This window comes from Pinus tabuliformis, chromosome 9 (genome assembly GCF_031772625.1).
Source record: "Pinus tabuliformis cultivar Carrire ecotype Pingquan chromosome 9, CPIR1, whole genome shotgun sequence".
Classification (NCBI taxonomy): Eukaryota; Viridiplantae; Streptophyta; class Pinopsida; order Pinales; family Pinaceae; genus Pinus; species Pinus tabuliformis.
Genome location: NC_142307.1, coordinates 1,552,429,789 through 1,552,452,822, shown reverse-complemented (window position 1 = coordinate 1,552,452,822; position 23,034 = coordinate 1,552,429,789). Strand labels below are relative to the sequence as shown.

The 23,034-nt window shown below is 37.4% G+C and overlaps 2 pseudogenes across 1 annotated transcript; both read right to left on the bottom strand.

The window, feature by feature from the left end:
* Window positions 1-2,975: 2,975 nt before the first annotated feature.
* Window positions 2,976-3,345, bottom strand: LOC149154525 (nuclear transport factor 2B pseudogene; annotated as a pseudogene).
* A 2,795-nt stretch (window positions 3,346-6,140) lies between these two features.
* LOC149154524 (galactinol synthase 4-like) lies at window positions 6,141-7,870 on the bottom strand (annotated as a pseudogene). Its single transcript, XR_016262498.1, has 3 exons — window positions 7,450-7,870; window positions 6,782-7,332; window positions 6,141-6,661 (listed from the first exon to the last, which is right to left on the bottom strand). The product of XR_016262498.1 is annotated as a galactinol synthase 4-like (transcript).
* Window positions 7,871-23,034: the final 15,164 nt, after the last annotated feature.

Sequence of the window (23,034 nt, the reverse complement as noted above, 5' to 3'; positions counted from 1 at the left end):
AATCAATCCACCAAGTGTTAATATTGACATTAACCATATTAGATTCATAACAAACAAACGAGATTGGATTACCTTTGTCCGCAAGCCATTTATGAAATTTGGCGCATTCCTTCTTCACGTGTCCCTTCTTTTTACAGAAGAAACACTTGGAATCCTTCTTGATATCAGCTTGGGGAGGTACTTTACCTTTCCCTTTCTTATTGGCTTGAGATTTGCCCTTTCCACGCGTTGTCAGCATTGCACTTTCTCCCAGTTCCATCACCAGTCTCTCTTCCTCTTGAACACACATGGTCATGAGTTCATTAATTGACCATTTATCCTTATGTGTGTTGTATGAGATTTTGAAGGGTCCGTATTGGTGCGAAAGAGTGTTCAGGATGTAGTGCACCAGGAAAGACTCCAATATTTCAACCTCGAGTATCTTCAATTGAGCCATAGTGTCCCTCATTTGCATGATGTGCTCGCATACACCTTTCACATTGGTGAGTCTTAGGGATGAGAACTTCATGATTAGGGTGCTTGCTAGTGCCTTGTCTAAAGTGACGAATTGATCATCAATAGATTTTAGCAAGTCTTAGACCTTTTCATGCTGATCAACAGAACCACGAATACCAGCTGAAATTTTAGTCTTAATGAACATCATGCTTAGGCGATTAGATCGCTCCCATCGTTCATAAAGCGTGATGTTTGTTGCAGTGCTGGTATTAGTTAGTGCTGGTGGTTCATCTTTCCTAATAGCATAGTCTATGTCCATCCACCCCAAATGAAGGAGAATTCTCTCCTTCCAGACCTTATAGTTATCTCCCTTAAGTTCGGGGATATCACAATGAATTTCAGAGAAATTTGTAGGTTGTACAACTGCATAAAATTAAAGATCACATGCTTATGTTAAATTTGAGGCCTAAATAAAATTTCATGCTTTACCAATGTAAATCATGCTTAAAATTGAATCTAATGACATAAAAATTGTTTGTGAACTAAATTTTCAATTCAAGCAGATTCAATTATTCTTTATGATAGAATTTATCAAATTATTCACTTAATTCATAATTCTAAAGGGTATATTATGATTATAATTTGATATAAATTCTATCTTAGATTTGAACTTTATGATAAAACTATTAATTCATAATTCTTGTGGGTAAGTTATGAATAATTTGATATTTTATCATAATTAATAATATAAATATAATAAAAATTCTCGTGGGATAAAATTTATTATATTTAGTATAATTAATTACAATTAATGTCTAAATATTCTTTATGTGATGCCAATCAATCATAATATATAATATTATTTAATTAGAGATGTTGTGGCTATTCTCTAATCAATTAAAAATTATATGGATCACTAGACATTATTCTTTTATGCATAAAAATTAGCTTGATATGAGAATAATGATAATTTGCATAAATAAAACTATAATATTCATGCATAACATTTAACGATGGGTCTCATATACTCATCCAAAATAGCATGTTTTAATTAGAGCAAAAATAATCAATTCATGCAAATTAAATATGAGCATAGTTAATAAATTTGCACAACAATTATCCAAATTGCATATAATTAAACCAAATAAATATTATAAGCATAAAAATTGAGCAAAAATTAGAAAATTCTCAAAATATGACATTTAGCCAAACAGAGCATGTCTATAAACACCAAGGCAGAGATAAGAAACAGCTCCGATACCAAATGAAAACATAATAATGATTCTATAATGCGGAATAAACACGTAAAAGAATCGAAAACTTGAATGCCCAAGAAATCATACCTCCAGCCATTGATGCTATTCACACTCTGATGTATTTTATACACAACTGCCTAGATCTTTTACACCACCTCAACAATACTTTATGCTTTGCCGAGATTGGAAACCAACTCCCTTCTAAATCTTTACTTTGCTTGTATTACCTGTCGTGGAAATTAACGATGGAAGAGAAGATGGAATTCACATAACGAATATTTGCAAGCCCAGCAAAATAGTGGCACAGTATTGCCCTCAGAGAGACTAACAATTACTGCGATGTCAGAGCCAAATGGAACAGATGAAGTCTCACATGTGACCAGGGCAATTATCGAGCAACATGTGATATCAGGATTTGTCAGACGATCAAATGGGCATCAATAGAGATTGGAAATTACATGGGAAAGTGTGGACATAAATCAGTTAGACCACATCAAACACGCACGCTACACCACAATGACATATATACGAATTCTCCACGCACAAAACTAATGCTTCCCAACGAAAACAAAAACCTGAAAGCAGCAGCACTAAAAAACCTATGGTCGGATTAAAAATAGAGCGAAAACTACAAGGCCCTTAGATTTACAAAAATTCACCCAAAAACTCTCATCCATGTGGCACTTCCAAGCTCTGCTCACTCTAACTTGATGGTGTAAGGCTGAAGGGGATTGAGTTAGTGAGCTTGGGGACCAAACAGAAGTATTTATAGCCAAGCTTCCATCAAGCTTATGTTGGCTATGTGTCAAGTGTTCCACAGAACATGGTAGAGAACTGCAGAAGGAGTAATGGACCACTCCAGGAGCTCCCAACAAGAAATTAATTAACTACAGTTGGTTTCCGTAATTGAAGGAAATAACTGGCAGATTGTTTCCAAATTATCAGCGGCCGTTGGAAGCCGTAAAGGGAGCTTAACATTTAAAACTTGCTAATTATCTTCCAAAGAAACACCACTTGAGCTATCTTGTTTCCCATTTAAAAAATTCAAGAGAATCCAATTCATACAAAAGAAAAATGATGGATTCTATTCTCTAAAGGATGCAATGGAATATGGTGCACATGAGCACATTATTGAAAAACATAAATAAATATATCAAGAATCAATGTTCATAACTATGTTCGTATAATGTAGAGAATCAAGAGGCATGAAATAACTAGATAATTGTGAAAGGGAACGTGTATCCTGTCATGACTCATATATCACACTGATGCAATAAGATTGTTTCAGCCATAGTTCAACCTGAATATATCATTATGGACCAACATAATTCCTTGTCGATTCGGAAACAAGTGAAATAGTTAGCTGAATCTGAGATGGTGTTCTTCGTCAGCTAACTACAACATGTCGCTAACAAAGACAACCATGCCACTAGCGGGACCCGAAGACTGGAAATTGACAATTTTGATGGCATGTTTTCACTTCTGGAAGGGAAATTCTGTGAGCTTCAGCATAATTCTCACCAACCCCTGGTGCTTCTACCCCTTAAATGTCATCATGGAGGTTTCCTAATAGAATCCCTATATTAGCTGTATCGGTATCGAACGCGTTGTAGTAGTGTTCCACGAAGGACTTCACCACATCATTTGGATCCATTGTTTTGGGCTCATAAACCATCTGGTGAGAGCCCGAAATAGGTCTTGATTGGACTTCATTACCCCATCTGAAATTTTTGGATGAGTATTGTAACATATTCTTGTAAATAACTACCACCTTTTCAAATACTATTTACAAAATCTCGTGTTTTGGTGTGCCAAACAATGTCGTGACCTCTTTGGTTTTGTTCCTCACCATTACTACTTTTGATTTGGTTTCATGTGTTTTTGTTGTGTTTCTCTTTTGAAGCATAAGACCCAAGGATCGTTTTAAGCATAAGGACTTCCACAATATTTAATAGACAACGCTTGTGTAAAAGTTGATTGTGTGGAGGTCCTCCGCACATCTCAGCACAAGTGTAGAGATCATAAAGTATAAGCTGGTGTCGTTATGTTTACAATCACTTCAATTACTTTCTTGTTAAAGGATGGAGATGAAGAAATTGAGTCGTGGCAATGGTGATGGCTTTGGTCTTCATTACCCCATATGAAATTTTCAGATGACTATTGTAACATATTCTCGTAAATAAATACCACCTTTTCAAATACCACTTACAAAATCTCGTGTTTTGGTGTGCCAAACACTGTCATGGCCTCCTCGATTTTGTTCCTTGCCATTATTACTTTTGATTTAGTTCATTTCTTTTTGTTTTGTTGCTCTTTCAAAGCATAAGACCGAAGATCATGTTAAGCACAAGGACCTCCACATAATTGAATAGATGATGCTTGTGTCAAAGTTCATTGTGCCGAGGTCCTCCACACAAGGACTTCCACACACCTCCACACAAGTGTAGAGATAGTCGGATCACGTTCCTTTGCTAATAAAATACAGCGAAATAATTTGAAATCTATGTATTATTAAACCATGTAAGTTAACCAATAGGAAATAGTATTGGGAAACATAACATAGTTCAATGCCATGAAAATATAAGCACTAAGATCTTACTCTTTGATTTTTTTAAAAGGAAACAAAGTTTTTATGTTAAGGGATATAAATTTATCTTGTTTCTTAATGATGCTCAATAGAATTAAATCCTCATCATAACATAGCTCTAATGATTGGCACAATGATATTGTGTCTCCTCATCATAACATAACAATAACTTTATTGATTGGCACAGCGATATTGTGTCTGGAAAAGTGTATTTTTGAAGTAGCTGGAATAGAGATGAAGATTGACCTTTCAAAAGTATATGATCGAGTAAGCTGGATCTATATTTGTCTCTTACTTACACATCTGGGGTTTAGTATTCCTATTGTAAACTAGATTATGAGCTACATAACCTTTATTTCATTCGTTGTACTGATAAATGGATCAACCCATGATCAACCTCACCTTTCTTTCATGCTCAGAGAGGTCTTCGGCAAGTTTGATGTCAATTATCGCCTCTTCTCTTTTTATTGGTCACTGAAGGATTAAGTCGAATTCTTGGGAGGCTAAAAGAAGTGGTTCTTTGAAAGGATTATGTGTATTTTTTGGGCTTCTCACTTCAAATTTACTATTTGTAGATAACATTCTCATCTTTTGTGATGTTACAAGAAGAGATTCTACAACCATCAAATATGCACTTGCTCTCTTTGAAGTTGTTAAAGGTATTATGATTAACATAACAAAATCTACTTTATCTGTTTGTGGGTTGAATGTTGAAGATATGGCTTTTTATCAAGGTACGTTTCCCTTTGTCACATATGAGATTGTTGTGGGATTGAAATATTTTGGATTTAAGTTAAAACCTAACTCATATAAAGTTGCAAAGGGATTTTGGTTAATAGAAAAAATTGAAAAAAGGCTTAAAAATTGGAGCTTAAGATGGCTTTCTAGAGCTGGAAGACTTGTTCTTATTAAATCAATCCTTGAGGCAATACTAGTTTCTTGGATGTGGCTTTCCTGGATTCCAAAAGGCATATTAAAAAAAAAAAAAACATTGTAATTTTTTTATGGTCAAGTTTATCAGATCACTATATTCTTCCATGGGTAATCTAGATAATAATAGCTGCTCCTAAAGATTTTGGAGGTTGGGGTTTAAAGGACTTACATGTGGGGGAGGATTTGTATTACATATTTTGGAAACTCACTTATTCTCTCTAAAAATGGGCTTGGGAGCAAGTTCCAACAACTCTACACAACTCTTATCCTCAAAATTGTTGTTTATGTTTACAATTGAGAAAAGAGTGGATAGTCTTTCTAAAGAAAAATTATGATTGGATTGTGGGACCTCATAGATCAAAAAACAACAACAAAATGATCAGCTCTATGAATTTTATCATAAACCAATCATTAATAAAACTAATTAAATATGACAATTTTCTTTAAATTCACATACTTCAACAACATTTTGTAAAACTTTTTATTATATCTTCATTTATTCATACTTATCTCATATAACAATTACATGTACCAACATTGTTTTGATATTTATATTTAATTTTATTATAGTTATTTTGAAAAACAATAACTATATAACCCCTCTCTAGAATCCTAATAAATCATCATATTTAAATGCATACTTCATATATATATATAAATAATAAAATTACACCTTTTTCCTACCAAAAAAACTATATAACACTGCTGATGACTGATGATGAAATATGACATTGCATTACAGACTCAAGAAAAAGATACCAGTGAAGTTTGGCTTTTACTAGCCATCGGGGTTTATTAAATTTTATAATAATTCATAATTACGTCACATTGCATGCGTGTAGATATTTTCATATCGATGCAGAATTAAATGAAAATTAAATATTTTTTGAATTACAGAAAACGAAAGAGTAACCATGTACGTCCAGTCATACAAATGTCAATTTGTATATTTACAATATTAAATAAATTCGATTAATTTACAACCATGTACGTCAAGTCTTACAAAAGTCAATTTGTATATTTACAATTATTAAATAAATTCGATTAATTTACAACCAATAACCTCATCTTTGAGGACATACAGTATGATCTTCTGTATGATATACAAATTGTCCCCGTCTATGCCGGTGGATTAAAATATACATATATAATAAATATCTTATGCTACAGGCGACTTCTGCAAATTTGAAATCCCTTAAGCTGCAGGCGGTGCAGGCATTATGTTGGGATTTGTTGGCGTCGCAGCAGCAAAGAATGAATTAGCAGCCACTCGTTGTTGATCATTCGATTTTCCATCCGACTCTGAAATTGGATCTGGAATTATGTCGCATGATCCCGAGTGATCCAACGAGGGGTCATTGTATATGTCCCACCATTTCTGCACCAGCGTCTTTATATCTTCCCTCTCCATATTTTCCTCCTCCCCACTGTACCTCCACGGCTTCGATCCCTGCACATCCACATTCATCCATTGATATAACCCTGTACGCTCAGAACACCTATCTCGTCTTTCATATATAAATCATATTGTTTCTATCGAACCCAAATTTGGAGTGAAAAGAAAGCTTACAGCAGCACAGTAGTGAACAACTTTGACAGTGTCCAAGTCCACGTTCTGGGGATGTCGCCACATCATGGCTAGAACCAGATTGTACACCAGAGGGATGGGTTTGTACATCTTTTAAAAAAACATGTTCAAGAAATCCTACAAACCATATACCACAATTTAGTCAAAATTAGATCTGGTAAACCAAACAATAATGTGCACGATCCTGACTGTAAACGAGAACAGATCCAGACCTGTTCTGCGAAGGGCGTTGGCACAGTAGCCATCAGAGTTTCCAAAAGGCAGTCGAAGGTCAGCTGACTCGGCTCAAAAACAAACATTCCAGCGTTGAAGTATGGAGAGGGCCGTTGCCCTAATTCCACGGGCCATGACACCTTCTCTGGACACTGCTGGCAGTATCCGATGATGTACTGCGGAGTGTGGCTCCATGTCTTCTCGCAGAAGCAATCCATAACCGCGTAGAAATATCCATGGGGCATGTCAAAAAGATGGTCAATGTTGTCAAAGACTTGGATGTCTGCATCTAGATATACCATCTTGCTGTACTCCTCAAACTGTCCATCACCCAAAACAAAACAAGATTGTTAATAACTAACTATATTCAGGTATTTAGGAAAGATATTGTTGTTAAAATGTATGCATGTATGGAGATCTGCAAGAAATGAAAATACCTCCCAAATACGGAGTTTGGAGTAGTTGAGGACATAGTAAGGCATTGAGAATTGCACTTGATTCTCCGGGGGATGGATGGGTTGAATCTGGCGAACAATACAACCCTGTCTTCGCAATTGCAGGCGATGATCCTCCGGAACATCGGGCAACACAGCAACGACGAGAGGATATGCGCTCTTCACCTTGCGGAGACCCTTTGCAAGACCAACCACACCTTTCACATAGTCGCCACATCCCGCCAAGAAAGTCACGAACGCTCTGCACTTTGTCTTGGCCTTCGCAGCCTTTGCAGCGAAGAGCTGATCTACAGCAGAAATTTCTGGATTCATGGTGAGAGGAAGTCCGAGGAGAATAGATAGTCTGGAATTCAATAGTCTGTTGTAAAGAAGAAGAACCAATTTACAGAACACTAGTGTAGAAGTGTAGTGTGTGTTTTGCTTGAATGGGAGCGTGTGTTTTTATAGATAAAAAGGGTCGGCTGTTACGGAAAAAGTCGGTTGAAAACAATAAAATCCAGAATTCAATAGCCAATAGGAATTTGACAGCATAGTATATACGTGTCAATTCCTCCAGGCTCTATGATCGATTCAACGGTCAGGAGTGGAATTCGGAACGCCCAGACATGGCTCTGGGAAACTTCGGAGTGTTGAAAAAGGCTCCAATAGAGGAAAGTTGGGTACAAGTTGACAGGTATTCACCCACGACACAGACTTGGAATGGTTGGACGGAAGGGAAAGTTGGAGACACAGACACAGACGTTTGAGGAAGTTGACATGAAGCAACAGTCGGTCGACGTGTGAATATTTATTAAGTGGACTTTTGCATTTGAAGGCGTAACGAACGGGAAAATGCTATTTCCAACCCCATAGCCTCATTAATGCGGGGCTACATGCACAGGAGATAGCCACCTCGCGTTTAGAAGAAGAAGAAGAAGAAATTATTTTAACGTCCACGAGGCTAAAGATAGCCTATGGGACAGATTGCTTTTTCATCTGCTTGATGTATTCGGCCCTTTTTTTGTGAAGCTTCACAATAAATGCTCCCGTCTTCTCGACAAACCCCTCGTTAAATAGATTATCCCAAGAGTTAGCTGCCAGCGTATCTGCGTAACTTTCCCTGTTGTCTTTGAAGGCCTCACATTCTAAAATAAAATGTTTTTCTGTTTCCACTTTTCCGGAAGAACAAAAAATGCATACCCTTTCCTCCCACACTTCCTTTGGCCTTTTCCAGCGCCCTGTTTCACAACGGAGTTGATGAGAATTAGTCCTTAACTGAGCAATAAGAATTTTGGCTTTCCAAGAGATATTGGCCTCTATGTATGCTTTTGGTTGATGATTATGAGTGGGATTAAACACTTCAATATAGTAATTTTTCTTTCTTCCTAGCTCCTTCTCCCAAGTACGTTTGTGGAACTTTTCCATAACAAAAGCTTTTATCTCTTTGTTGTTTATGAGGCACGCGTTCAAGCAAATATCCCATTTACTAAACCATTTGTTATTTTGTTGCATCCAAGTTTTTTTGCTCTTGCACAATCTATCATTAAAGACAACCTTAGGCCATCTACCATCTTCCATTTGCTCAATTTTTTTTAAATAACTTATGACTCGCACCATAGCAATTGCTTCAATAGGAGCAGCCCCTGTTTCACTTAACAAGATATCATAAGGCACTGCACTTTTGATCTTAAATTTGTTTGTAATCAAACGCTTCTGAATTTTCTCAATTTGTCTCCACTGCATGTCGGAAGTACTACTAGCCCACAGTTCACAACCATATAGAATCACTGGAATCACTAGAAGCCCAAAAAGAGTTTGAGTGGTCTTCCAGTCCCATAACTCTGCCTCTCTACACCTATTTTGAAAAGCATAAAATGCTTTCCAACCCCCCAAAGTTCTTTTCTTTCTACAACCATTCCAGCTTAGATTTTTGTTGAAGTCAACTCCGAGGTATTTGTATTCCGCAACTTCTTCCAGAATGTTGCCTTCAAAGTAGAACTTATGTTGATTATGTTTTCTTTTCTTAGAGAAGACCACTACTTTCGTTTTGCTGATATTGACTTGCATCCCCACACTTCTACAAAAATGCTCAAGGGATAGTAAGTGCTCTTGCAAACCAAGCGCCGATTTAGCAATCAGAATAAGGTCATCTGCATACAAAAGAAGCCTTATAACAAACTTGCACAAATAGATACCATCACCTCCTTGCGAATTTAACCACTCCTCAAGCTTGTCGATATATAAACCAAAAAGGGTCGGAGACAGTGGGCAACCTTGCTTGACCCCGATATCGCTTCTAAAACTTTCAGAAATGCCTGCCGAAGTTCTAATTTTGACTTTCACCTCTTCATACAGTCTATGCACAGCTGCTCTCAAATGTTTAGGAACCCCAAGTTCCTCCATTCTTTGCCAAAGTTTATCCCTAGGAACCGAGTCAAACGCTTTTCTGAAATCAACAAAGCAACAAAAGACTTCTTCCTTATTCTCCCAAACTTTTTCAATGATGTGCCTTAGAGTTATGCAATGATCAACTGTTGAATGCTTAGGTCTAAAACCTGCTTGCCCTTTAGCACGCTTATTTCTTTCTTCTGCCCACTTGCTAATTTTGTTTTCTAGCATGCTTCCAAATAGCTTTGCAAACAAAGGGTTTATCATGATGGTCCTATAATTGGAGGGATTATTGATGTCACCGCTCTTGAAAAGAGGTATTGCCAGACTAGTTGTCCAATCTGTGGGGAGCCCTTGTTGTATGATGTTGTTGAAGATTTTTGTAATGTGAGGTGCAAGGATCTTTGAGCCCCACTTTAGATATTCTGCTTGGAGTTCAGCTAAGTCTTTTGCTTTTCCAACACCCAACTTCTTGATACCCATCTCTACCTCTTGTACCGTGAAGAGTTTAGTATCCGTGTTGACCAAGGGGGGAGGGTCAACCTTGGGAACCTGCTCATAGAGTTGTCTTGCATAGTCAAACCATCTAGAAGCTGAAATATTATTTCCAATTTGTATCTTTTTCGGTTGGAGCTCTTTCCAAAATAATTTGGGATTATTTTTCCCTAGGAAGATTAGTTCTTCCCTCCTTGAAACCATGAAATCAGCCTTTTTCTTGCTTAATAAATGCTTGTAAGATTTGAGCGTTATGTTGTCCTTGTTTGACTCTTTCCAGATTCTCCTTGCCTTTTTGCATTCCTCGTCAAACCAAGCATTAACCGGAAAGCAATTTGTTTCAGACTTCTTAATTTTTGTTCTTTTGCACTTTGCAAGTGCGCATTGAATTAAATGTGTTAATTCATGACTATGAAGGTTGTGAATTGTAATTTTCTCCTTCTCAAAGAGCCTCTCTAACGTCATTTTGAAGGTATTACAATTTTCTGGGGTCAAAAGAATTCTGCCCTGTGGAAGATTTTGTTGGACACGCTGAATTTTTGACTCTAATTGTTTCTTTCCAATCCAAGAGAAACATAAATAAATTGGCTTGTGATCTGATTTCAAATCCCACAGCTGATCTCCAACCAGAACTTCGTCCATTTTCTCACACAAACCATGCGAGCAAATTACATAATCTACCACACTTGCTCCATTATAAGTATTGCACGTGAAATTACCGGACTTTGCCCATCTAGTCAAGCCAATGAAAAAAAAAACGGCGTAGTACCCACCTCGCGTGTTATAAACTCCTATCTCCTGTGCATGTAGCCCCGCATTAATGAGGCTATGGGGTTGGAAATAGGAGTTGCCGAACGAACGGCACTAACCGCTCGTCTCTGCTCCGGCTAGTGTTTTAGTATGTGGAGAAGACTAATTGGTCGGATTGTAAAGTTCATTGTAATTGAATGTGATTTGATATGGTAATTAGTTTTTATTGGAAGTGTGGGTTGATAAGTGTAGTTTTTAAAAAATATTGTAATTGAATGTGATTTGATATGGTAATTAGTTTTTATTGGAAGTGTGGGTTGATAAGTGTAGTTTTTAAAAAATATTGTAATTGAATGTGATTTGATATGGTAATTAGTTTTTATTGGAAGTGTGGGTTGATAAGTGTAGTTTTTAAAAAATAAACAGCCTTGTGATTCAAGGGGTGAATTAAAGAGAATCAATGGATCCAAATAGCTTTTAATTCTTTTATAGATAATTTAATTGATTTAGATTTAGATGCATGTCTGGTTAAAAAAATTCCTAATATAGTCATAAAAACTAGTTACATTTTTATACTAAAAATTTTAAAGTAGAGATTTAACATAGTTGTAAAAACTAGTTACATTTTTTATATTAAAAAATTTAAAGTAGAAACACTAATCTATTTAGATATCAATATAATAACTTGTGAAAAGTTTAATTATAGTAGAAAATGGTTTTTTTCCAAAACCAAATAGATTAGAAAGCTTGTAAAAAGTTTTTATCTATGACAAAATTGTCTTTTACTTCTTCAACAAGCTTTTGTTTATGACAAAATTGTCCTTTACTTCTTCAACCCTGATTAGATTACCTGGCTCATTTAGTGTTAGCTTGGACAACCTATCAGTTTGTGAATTATGTTGCCTAAAAATATGTTTGAAAAAGATGGCCTAAAACTTTACTTTTAGCCCTTGAATAATGTCTTGCCAAAAATACATGAAAACACTTAGAGTTGAGTATGTCCATTTACCAAATCAATGATTATCTTGGAATCACCAAGAAATTGTATAAAGAAAGCCATTTTTGAGTTAAAAGTACATTAAACCCCATAAAGCCATTAGTTATACTCTAGTGTTTGTATCATAGCCTCCTCATATTGAAAGTATCTATGTTTTTTGTTCACAACTATTTGCATACCCGTTCCAAACAAGAACCTAGTCTGAAAATTGAGGAGGGAGAGTATTTGACTACATTGTACTTATATTCTCTATGAAATTCCTTAAAGTAACCAACAACTTTCAAACTAACAATTGATGCAAATATATGTGAGTTTTGATCCAAAAATATGTGAGTTTTTAAATAAAGCACAATTCATTTGTCTCCAATGCACCCTATCACAAAAATAGGAAGAACTCTAAATTTCTTAACTCAAAAATACAACTTCAATAGATTCTCTTGAAAGGTAAAATCTTCCCAAACAAAAGAGAGTTTTAAGATCTCTAATATATCCTTCCACACAAGTTTGGAGAACTCACACAAAACAAATAAGTGATCAATATATTTAGCTTCTTGACTACAAAGGACACAAAAGCTAGGACCACAAACTCCCCTCTTTATGTAGTTGTCCCAAGTCAATATCTTGTTTTCAAGTACTAGCTAACTAAAGCACTTGAGATTTAAGGCGCAAAGCCATTTACAAATATACATATGCCACCATTTTTCCTTAACAATCATAAAGGAATAAGAAATTTCTTCATATGCTTCTTTAGTTGTTACCAGACCAATGGATACATTCCAACTCCATACTATTTCATATTTCCTTCCTGTAAAATAAATACCATATTGTGACATCCCATTTATTTATATATGTCTGAGTCCTCTATAAAGATTCCTTCAAGTACCAAATCATTAGCTTGTAATTAGCCACTAATTGTTTCGTCCGATGTAAGTGTTTTTATTTGAAAAAAAATATAAAACCATTTCTATTTAAAAGAAGAACAAGATCCAAGGGTAACATATAGAATTCCTCTCCTCCAATAAATGGATCCAAACCTAGAAGGATGTTTTTTCCATCTCCGACATTCTCCAAATTCAAAGAAAAGAATCCATTAAAGCTCTACAACTATTTGAAGCACATGAATTAAGTTTACAAGGTTTCCTAATCTATTCAATAAGAGATAACTTCTTAAAGCATTTGGATATCATGACATCACTCCAAAGACCAACCTCAGTGATCACTCCCCACAAACTCTTCATACATAGAGCTTTCCCAAACTAGAGGATATTTTAAAGCCCCTTACCCCTAGTTTTTTTGGAAGTCATAGACTCTCCCAACTGGCTAAAAGGACTCATTTCTTAGCTTTATTACCAGACCATAAGAAGTTGAACATTCTTTCCTGATTGAGTTTAAGATGTACTTGGGAATCTTGGATAAAGAGAGCTAATAAACAAGTATGTTTTCCAAGAAAATTTTGAAAAGTCTCATCTTGCCACCAAGCGATAGCCATCTGAAACATCAAATTTCCACTTTCTTTTCCCTTTTTTAGAAGCCAAAACCAATCTTCCTTCAAATAATTATTTGGATTTATAAAGTAACCTGGATTCTTAAAACCTGAATCAATAGAGTCATGTTGGAAAGGTAGCAAGGGTACTATCTGGGATAAGGTTTTTTCTTCTACAAAATGAGTTAAGAAGCAAGATTTTTAACCATTGATTTCCATTCTAGATGCCTTACAAGAAAATTGAAGAAATTCTTCAAAGGTTGATCATTATTCCATATATTCTCTCCCAAATAGTAGCACATCATCTAGAAACAATAAATGACTTATAAAAATCCTAGTAGCCACCTTTACCCCTTTGATCTTGCCATCCCTCTGAGCCTTCCCAATCAATCTACTCAAGCCTTCCATGACTAATAAAGACAACAAAGGTGATAGAGTACACCCTATTTGCAAACCCTTATTTCTTTTGAAAAAAATGAAAGGAGATCCATTGATAAGAACAACAAAATTAGTTGAAGATATACACCCCATTATCTAGTCTCTTACCTCAAGGCCCAAACCAATTTGTAAAAGTACAAGTCTCAAGAATCTACAATCCACTCTATCATAGGATTTGACTAGGTCATCTTCTAGAACTAAAGCTTCTAGGTTTTTAACTTTGACTGAATGTATACATTCTTGTACAACTTCCACAACATCCAAAATTTGATGATTCTCCAGAAAACCAAATTGTTCCTTTGTCATGCACTCAACTAGCTTACTTTTGATTCAATTAGCAATCACTTTGGCAATGCCTTTTTAGACCAGATTACAAAAGGAAATTGGTCTAAAACCATTGAAAGAGGAGGGATTAGAGCATTTAGTTACTAGTACAATAAAATTTGTATTAAGGGCACTAGATAGTTTCCCAAGAACCCTAGTGCCCTCCACAATAGCCAACAATTATGAACCTGATAAAATGGGAATAATAAGCAAAAGATTACCTTGGCCTACGTAAGGATGACACACACAAATAAAGAAATGGTCCAAATATTTTGGCTCGGTTATCTTCACCTTCCATTCAATCCCCTTGGTAAATGAAGAAAAGAATAATGTGATAAGGTTTAATAGGAAGTGAGTAATAGCCATGAAAACTCTACTAGGTTTTAGGGTTCCATCTGTGGGTTCATTATGGAGGAATATAGGTTTTGTGTTGGCAGTAACATTTCTATGTAATATTTTTCAAATTGTTCTTTTGGACGGGGTTCAATGGTGGATAGGGATGCACATACATGAGAATAAGAGGATGAGGTTTGGGCCTAAGAAGATTTGGTTTGTGGCTCTCGAGGTATTGGTATTGGAAGAAGGTCCCTACTTTCCCTATGTAAATTGCAGGTTCATGAGCTAGCATATACTCTTATTACATAATTAATGTGTTGATAAAGGTAGGTTCAGTTGTGGAATTATCTTCAACATAAAAACTAGTGGCTTCCTCCCCTGATAAATATTTGGACATTTCCCTGAAGAGACTTTACTCTCTGCAACATAAGAAGAGGGGGTTCCTAGCTCGTGAGCACAAAGCACAAAATACATATTCAACGAAGGAAAATAAACTCTCATTAATGTTGGGGAAGGATGTCAGTATGGATAGGATCGAGAGCTTGTCCTTTAGAGCACTTAAAGGCTAGCTTGATTTCAAGTTTATGAATTGGGTAGAAAGGTAGAATAGATATGTGTGCATTGGAAACCCATTATAGGTTATAGCCCTAGGATTAACCTGTTGGTCAACCATTGATTATGCTTCTAGTTCCTAGATATGGAATACTTGGAAGAGATCATGTCTAAGCCTTGGATTCTTGATCATGGCTCTCTCATTTTGTGCAAGTGGCACCCTAACTTTAATCCTCTAAAGGAAGAGAGATTTGTGTGTCACTTATGGCTCTCGCTTCTTTGGTTCCCTTTAGAACTAAGGTCTCAATTTTTTTTTTGGATATCGCTCGCAAGGTGACTAATTTTTTGTGTTTCGATGAGAAAAGTATATTGTCAACAATCAAGAGAATGGTATGGGTGTTAGTAGAGTTTGACATGGCCTTGTTTTCTTAATGAACTATATTTTTGTTGGGGTGATAGATATTTTACTCAACATTTAGATTACTAGAGAATCCCCTTTAACTGCACATGGTGTCAAGCCACGAGTCATTTGAAGGACCATTTCTCTAATGTTTCAAGGTGACCATTAAGGAATTCTCCTAAGATTCCTTGAAAACCCTCCCATGTTATTTTTGTGAAGTCTCCAAACATTTTTTCTTTTTAAGATGAGGATTTTGATGTTTAGAAAGAGGGAAAGATTATCACTTCCTTGTATCAACATCAAGCTATGAAAACTCCTCCTATTAAGCAAAGACATGAAGATACTTTCATGGGTAAGTTAAAATTTCTATTCCCAAATTACCAATTATTTATTTTACGAAGAATTAAAATTCCTTGTAGATGTTGAAGAAAATCTATTTTTGGTCTATCAGAGAAGGTTTTTTTATCGAGGGACGAATAATAAGTCTTAGGTTTTAGAAAAGGAAAACTTGGTGTCTCTTAGTGATAATGTGGGGTCTTATGTTAGGGCTTCTAATTTTACCCCTATGTTGTCACATACTCTTTTGAGTCTGTTTCCTCTCGACAAATTGGGGTTAAGCTTTGTGGATGATCTCAAAAAAATTGCTCATTTAAAGGAGAATGTAAAGGTTGGTTCGGGTTATGACAGATTCCTCTTGAAACTTATATTCCCTCCTCTAGATTTGGGTTCCCCGTATTCCCAATGAAGGTGTTGAGTTTTCAAACTCACTTTATGTAGTGGATTCTTTATTATTGATATGAGATTATGAAGTGAAATAAATGACATACATATTTATAACCAAAACATAGATATGCAATGAAAATTGACTTCTATTAATAAATGGAAAATGTTGAAACTGTGTAATTGAAAAATGAAAACAAACTCGCTGGAATGGTGGTAGCATATCTATGAGAAGAGATGTGACAGCTACATGCCTTCTCCAAACTATGTTATAATGAGGCTCATAGGTATTTTTATCATAAAGAAACAACGAGAAACCATAAACATCCAAAAACATAACCCTAGGGGATGAAGCGCCAAAGGTTTTTGGGCCCCAATGGGATAAGTTGGAATGTCAACTTCCCAGGGTTGTAATTTTGGTACGATCTCTGTTTGGCATGAATAATTTCCTGTTGGAAATTTCTAACTGGAAAGTACATTTTTTGACTTTCTATGGAAAGCATAGACTTCCATTGTCCTGTTACTCCAAAAAACATTGTTTAGGGCCTCGAAATGGCTCTGGAAGTTCAGGACCTAGAAAATATAGAAATAACTAACAAAATAGAAAATTGTGTTATGAGACAATGGAATAGGTGGGTGGTCACTGATATCTAGAAATGATCTCCATTGCGTTTAGTGCATCCATGAGATGGGGAAACTTTTGCTAAACTTGGCCCCTAATTGTTATCGGGAAATCTAGTGTCTATGCAGAGCTGCTAGTCCCACTGAGGCTAGTAGCTACCTTAGAAACAAACAAACTAAAACTACTTTCATTCTCCTTTATGAGAAATAGATAAGAGGGGAATAAAGGAGACCAACCTCTGTCTTGCGCTTGGTTCCTTGCTTGATTCCTCTCCCTTCCTATAGATCTTTGCCACTCGCTTCCTCGTCTACCCAGCTTCAAAGAGCACCTGTAAAATCAAATCAGCATAACACTATCCAAGAACATAGATCTATTATCATAAGCAATATAGGACCAGATATATATTGACCACACAAATGCATATATCATCAATCATACAAGAATGTGGAGGAAAACTTGAACAACTTTATTAATAATCAAGAATAGCAAAGAGGATTACAACCAATTGTTCTGACCCAGCATCATCCTCTTAGCAAGAAAGCCCTTCTTCACCTCATGAAAATCTTAGATCACCCAACACTATGATATTACACCAAGAAACCAGCAGCACTTCCTTACAAGATACAAAATTCCAGCCTCTAGATCTCTGGGATGAGGGATCCATATATAGATGTTTGCAAGGGGGGTGAGTCAGCTTTTGAGATTTGATTAGTGTCCTCTCTCTAATAGTTCTTGATTCCACTTGGAGAATGATGATCTCTTACTCATCCCCGGGCGGATGCAGAGAGGCAAGTGTCACAGGAGAAGTTTCTGGAAGATTCCATGATCCTCCACCTTGCAGATTGACCCTGCCATTTGTCCACTCTCGCCCATTGCACCCCATAGAAGGGCTTTTCAAGATGCATCGCACCTCCCGTGTGTATTTAGGTGGGATGCAGCGCACTTTGACCATGGAGCAGGTGAGATGGTCCAGTTTTGACCAGTTCTGAGTAGATTTTCATGGAGAACTTCTGGGAGAAGATGTAATCAGTTGACCTTGTTCTTTTAGAGGTCGGAACAACACTTTTAGGGACTTAAGAGCCCTTGGTTTATGGACATTTATGATTGGGGTTGCAGTGTCCAAAAATTTCTATAACAGTTGCCCCCTAAAGCATGAGGTCATTAATCTGTTGATGTCGGGTGAAATGCTTTATCATGAGGATCTGAAGTTTTTTCAAGCTGGAAGGCAACCTGTAATAAGATACAATACAATACATTATCTTCATAATATTTTCATGATCTAGCTAAGGCGGGCATTCCCATGCTCAGCTTTATAAATTCATTTTCATGTACATAAGACAGACAATCGTCTGAGTGTAGACTGATGATTCTAGTAGAGCCATCATCCCTTAGGTTGGATGATTATCTGTGCAGTAATTATGTACATTTGATGTCTTTATTTTCCTGAATATATATCGCAGCTCGAATGGATGAGACTAGATCCGGGGTCTTCAATATCGTTCGATCTTCACTCAAAGTACAAGTCGATCCATGTGAGAGATGTTCTAGAGTCGAACATGGAAAGACATCACCTGATTACCAGCTAATGATGTAAGCTGTTAACAAGCGCGAGAGGAATCACCAATAATGATGATGACCCTCAAGGTTCTATAGTACAATTCACGTGGTGTGAATAAGGGACTTGGCGTCGAACACCACGCAAAATCTTTCGGTCGAAGGCCATTGATGTAAACCTGTCGCCGGAAGTGAGAAACTTGCCATTGAGGCATGCAAGTTTCAAAGTACTGAAAGGGTTGTTCCTAGATCGACTTCTTGGATAATGAGCTGATGTCGACAAGAAGCGATCCGTCATAGGAGGGCCTTAGTGAATCCCACATCAATGACACGGAACGGAGCAAATGATTTTAATGGAGGTGAAAACGATCTGGTGATATAAGGTTCAGGGTGGCGGTCATGAACGAATGGAGCGTAAATGTATTGCAGTGGGTGAGACGCAGGTGAATTCTCTGAGCAACTTCTCTTGAACATATCAGCGACACTGACATGATGGATTGGTAGCATTAACCCCAATGATGGACCCATGGTGATATGACCAGTGAACGGAACAACCCAACCCGGCTCAGATGCGCAGTGAAAGTGTCATGTTCAAGAGCGACTTGCTACCAATAATTTTTTTTCAAGTTTTCTTCCCAATTTTTCCCCAGTCATTGTTGACCAGTACCTTTTTCTTTTTGTCAAGCTTGAGGAGGATAACATATGCTTGTTCTATAATTTTCCCTTCGGGCAAACCCATCGCTATGTTTTAACGAGCCTAGCGATAGTGAAACTCGTTCTTGTCTGTATGGACAAGTTTGTCGCTATTCGGTTTTAACGAGTTTAACGACAAGGATAACTCGGTCCTTTTCAATTTTAGAGAGTCTGAAAAAGGGACGTAAAGAAAACTCCAATAATCCTTTTTCGTCATATAATCCCTTGAGTCCGAAAAAGTATAAAACAATACAAAAGGGATGAATTTTCGGTACTTTTAATGAGTCGAACAAAACAAGCGCTCGATCTTTTTGTGTAATGATCCCTCAAGTCCAAAAAGATTAAAATCTAAAGGAGGGATAGCACTTCCGGTCCCTTTAACGAGCTGGAGAGGCCAATTGCTCGACAATCTTTTCATATTTTACAAGTCAGTTGAAAAGAGCTTAAAGGAGACTCGTTCTTTAAGGAACGAGTGATAAATTCGGGTAGCAGCTAATTCCAGGTAAGGTTTGGAATTTTCCAATCACGGCAATGTCACAATGATGGCTAACATGATCATTGTTCGCAGCTGTTCCTCAAAAAGGGTAAACAATCAAATGGGGGTGAATGATCGACGAATACAGAGTGGAGGTGATGATGAGAACACGACCAAGGCTTCAAAGGCTGATGATAATACATTCACAATGGTTATTTACCGGAAATTGGTTCATTTTTTAATGAGCTTAAACTCTGGGGGAACATTTGCTCATTGCTTATGTTTATTTTTTAACAAGCTTGAATTCCGCATTAAAACTGCTCGATCCAGTCGTATAATAAGGATGTCTCGTTTAAAAACGACATCTTTTCAAAGCTTTGCCCCACATCCTTTCTTTATGCAAGTTAGTAAACGACCAATCCTACGAGTTTAAAGGGTTAGAGGACCTACAAATTTAAAAAAATAAATGGTCGCTCTTTGCTTGCATGCCAAAAGGTTTGCATGCCCCCATGTATAGTGAAGTAGAGTTTCTAGGTTACCCCTCAATTTGCAGACAAAACATTTGTTTTATCGGGAAAGGCCTACCGTTTCCAGGTTACCCTTCAATTTGCAGACAAAACATTTTTTCTATCGGGAAAGGCCTACCTTCTAACGGAGGTATCTTATTCCGGTTTAACCCCATTTTCCTAAACGGACGGGTATGTCAACTAGTAATATATCCTTCGCGGAAACCTACCCTATACCCAATGTTTTCCTATCAAAACAGGCCAAGGTGCATGCCCCCTGGGTTTCAGTCCTATCCTTTGAATCACTCGCGCTCATCAGGAGGACGGACTGGGGATTGATGAGACATTCCTTGCGTGAAAAGACCATTCAGGGATAGTATATGACTATTTGCTATGTGTGAACCGGGGAATGAAAGTTGTTCTACGAGCTTGACCACTCTTCCTTCATGCGGAAAACACATTACTCTAAAGAGTGAGGAGACAATGGCTCCCATGCAATAAATATAGTCGCGTCTGAGGAGTAGATTATAATCCAGGGGTCCTTGGACTACCATTACGTTCATGTGAACGGTTTTCCTTCTCAATGTTATCGACACATTGGGAAGGATCCCTAACGGTTGATTGGTTCCTTTGTCAAAGCCTGTTAGATTTCTCATTTCAGGCAAAAGCGGTGGCGAACCAAGCGCTTTCCAAGAAGTTGAGGAAAGGATACTCACAGAAGCCCCTTCATCTATGATGGTACCGGCCATGACCATTCTGTATATTTGAGCAATGATTCGAAATGGTACACTAGCCGGTAAGCGGGGTCTGCCTAGTAGATTCTAATTGAAGGAAACAACTAGGTTGCTTGGAGGTGGGACCGAATAGATGGCCGGATATGGCTCTGACGAACTTCCTTCCTGCGGTAAAGGAACGGGTACACTGCCCCCATGTTCATTGGAGTCTGTGCTTACGAAGAGAATTTGGATGGTGTTGTTTTTGTTCTCTCTGGTGACTGTATCATCTGAAGATGGATCCTCTGAAGACAAGACCGAGTCAACTGCCACCTCAACCCTTTGACTTTCGTCTGGTGTGGATTCAGATAGTTTATCTTCAATGATAGACGCTTCGTCCGACCACAATGGCGTGTCAGCTGGATTCTCAACTAGTGACGGACTCGGCAAGAGTTTCTTATATCCAGGAGGAAGTCGTAACAGTGAAACCGGACGGTCGTCCAAAACTCTTTTAGCCTTGTCTAAGAAGGGACAATGGTGGACGGCGTGATCACCTTCACACAGTTTACAAGGAAATTTACATCTTCCTTTTTGTCCAGGGGCTTCACTTTCACTAGTTGACGGTGTACTTTCAACATGATCATCAGAGGTTGATGACACCAGATTGTGCAAATGAGGAGACCAGTCCCTTAAGATCCGAGGGATGCAAGGACAATCTCGATGATAGTGGTCTCCTTTGCAAATGACACATGGAGATTTAGGCCTGGATGGTGCAGTGTGTGGATTTTCGCTAGACGATGCCTGGTCGCCCCTTTTCGCCTTTGGCTCCTTCTTCTTCTTCTCTTTCTTCTTCTTCTCCTTCTTCTTCTCAGTTACTTGATTTTTGGCTTTACCAGCTTCATCAAGCGAAGAGGAAGGAGGAGAGGAAGAATTGGACGAAGTAGAGGGTTGGGGGGTAACTCTGGTATCGTTTAGTTGCTGACTTGATTGTTCAGGAATCACGGTGTTCTGAATGACAGAAGTTGAGAAGAGCCATACGGGCAAGCCGATTGTCAATCCTGGAAGCGACAATGTGGCCATATGGGGTGCGCCAACATCTCCCCAAGAGGAGAAAGGACTAGGATTTCCCCCAAGGGGAACTCCTTGGTTGGTGGACTCCATTTTTCTCAACCTAAGACCAACGTAGGAAAGGTGATATTTATTCCAATTAAAATAAATTTTAGACGCTTTGACACAACTTGCTTTTTCAATTTTTAAGAGTCGAGAAAAAACAAAAGATGACTCTAGTCGCCTTCGATTTTTAATGAGCCTGAAGTGACAAGTGCTCAGATGGACCTTTAAATTCCTTTAAGGAGTCCGAAAAGGAACGAAAGAGACTGTTATGGAAATCTAGACAGAGGGATTACCAAACCAATTGCAAAACTGCAGAATACTTTTTACAGTACGGCAGTCAATCTTCCCGAATGCTGTGTTCAGTGCATTGCGATCGATAGGGCGGCAGACACGACTTCCTATGGATAAAGGATAAAGCCTATTGTGGTCTCCCAATATATACTCGACGGTACGTGGGAGCACAAGTCCGTACTGGCACTTATCGTCTCAAAGTGGAGGAATCACCCAACCATCAATGAAAACAACAGTTACCAGGCTTTACGACGCTGGAATACGTCTCTAGCCTAGACTTTTAAATGTTGTGCGTTAGGTTCCAAAGCGTTTTTAGATTCATTAAATTTATTTTATAGTTGATCTTGCTTAAGAAATTTGCCTTTCAGGTTCACCGCGTGATGTAGATGTACAATTCCTAAAATGCAATCTAAGATGATAAACAATCGTTTAATCTTCTTTTTGTAATGAAAATCCTAGCTACTAAGGAAAGAGAGATGATATTCTTTCAACATAGAGCAGAGAGCACACACTATATGCACTGTCCTAAATGAAACCAACAAACAGTCTAAATTCAAATGCACATGCATGTATTTGTTTTCAACCTTCTTAATGTGTGAATGATAAAAAGAAAGCTAAGCGCAAATATGAATTATTTTTCAAAGCGACATTACTAGCAAGTTTCTTTTCAAGACAAAATGAGGACAATGACGACACTTTGCGATTTGGAATTGCAAACTTGCTTTCGACACTTGAAAA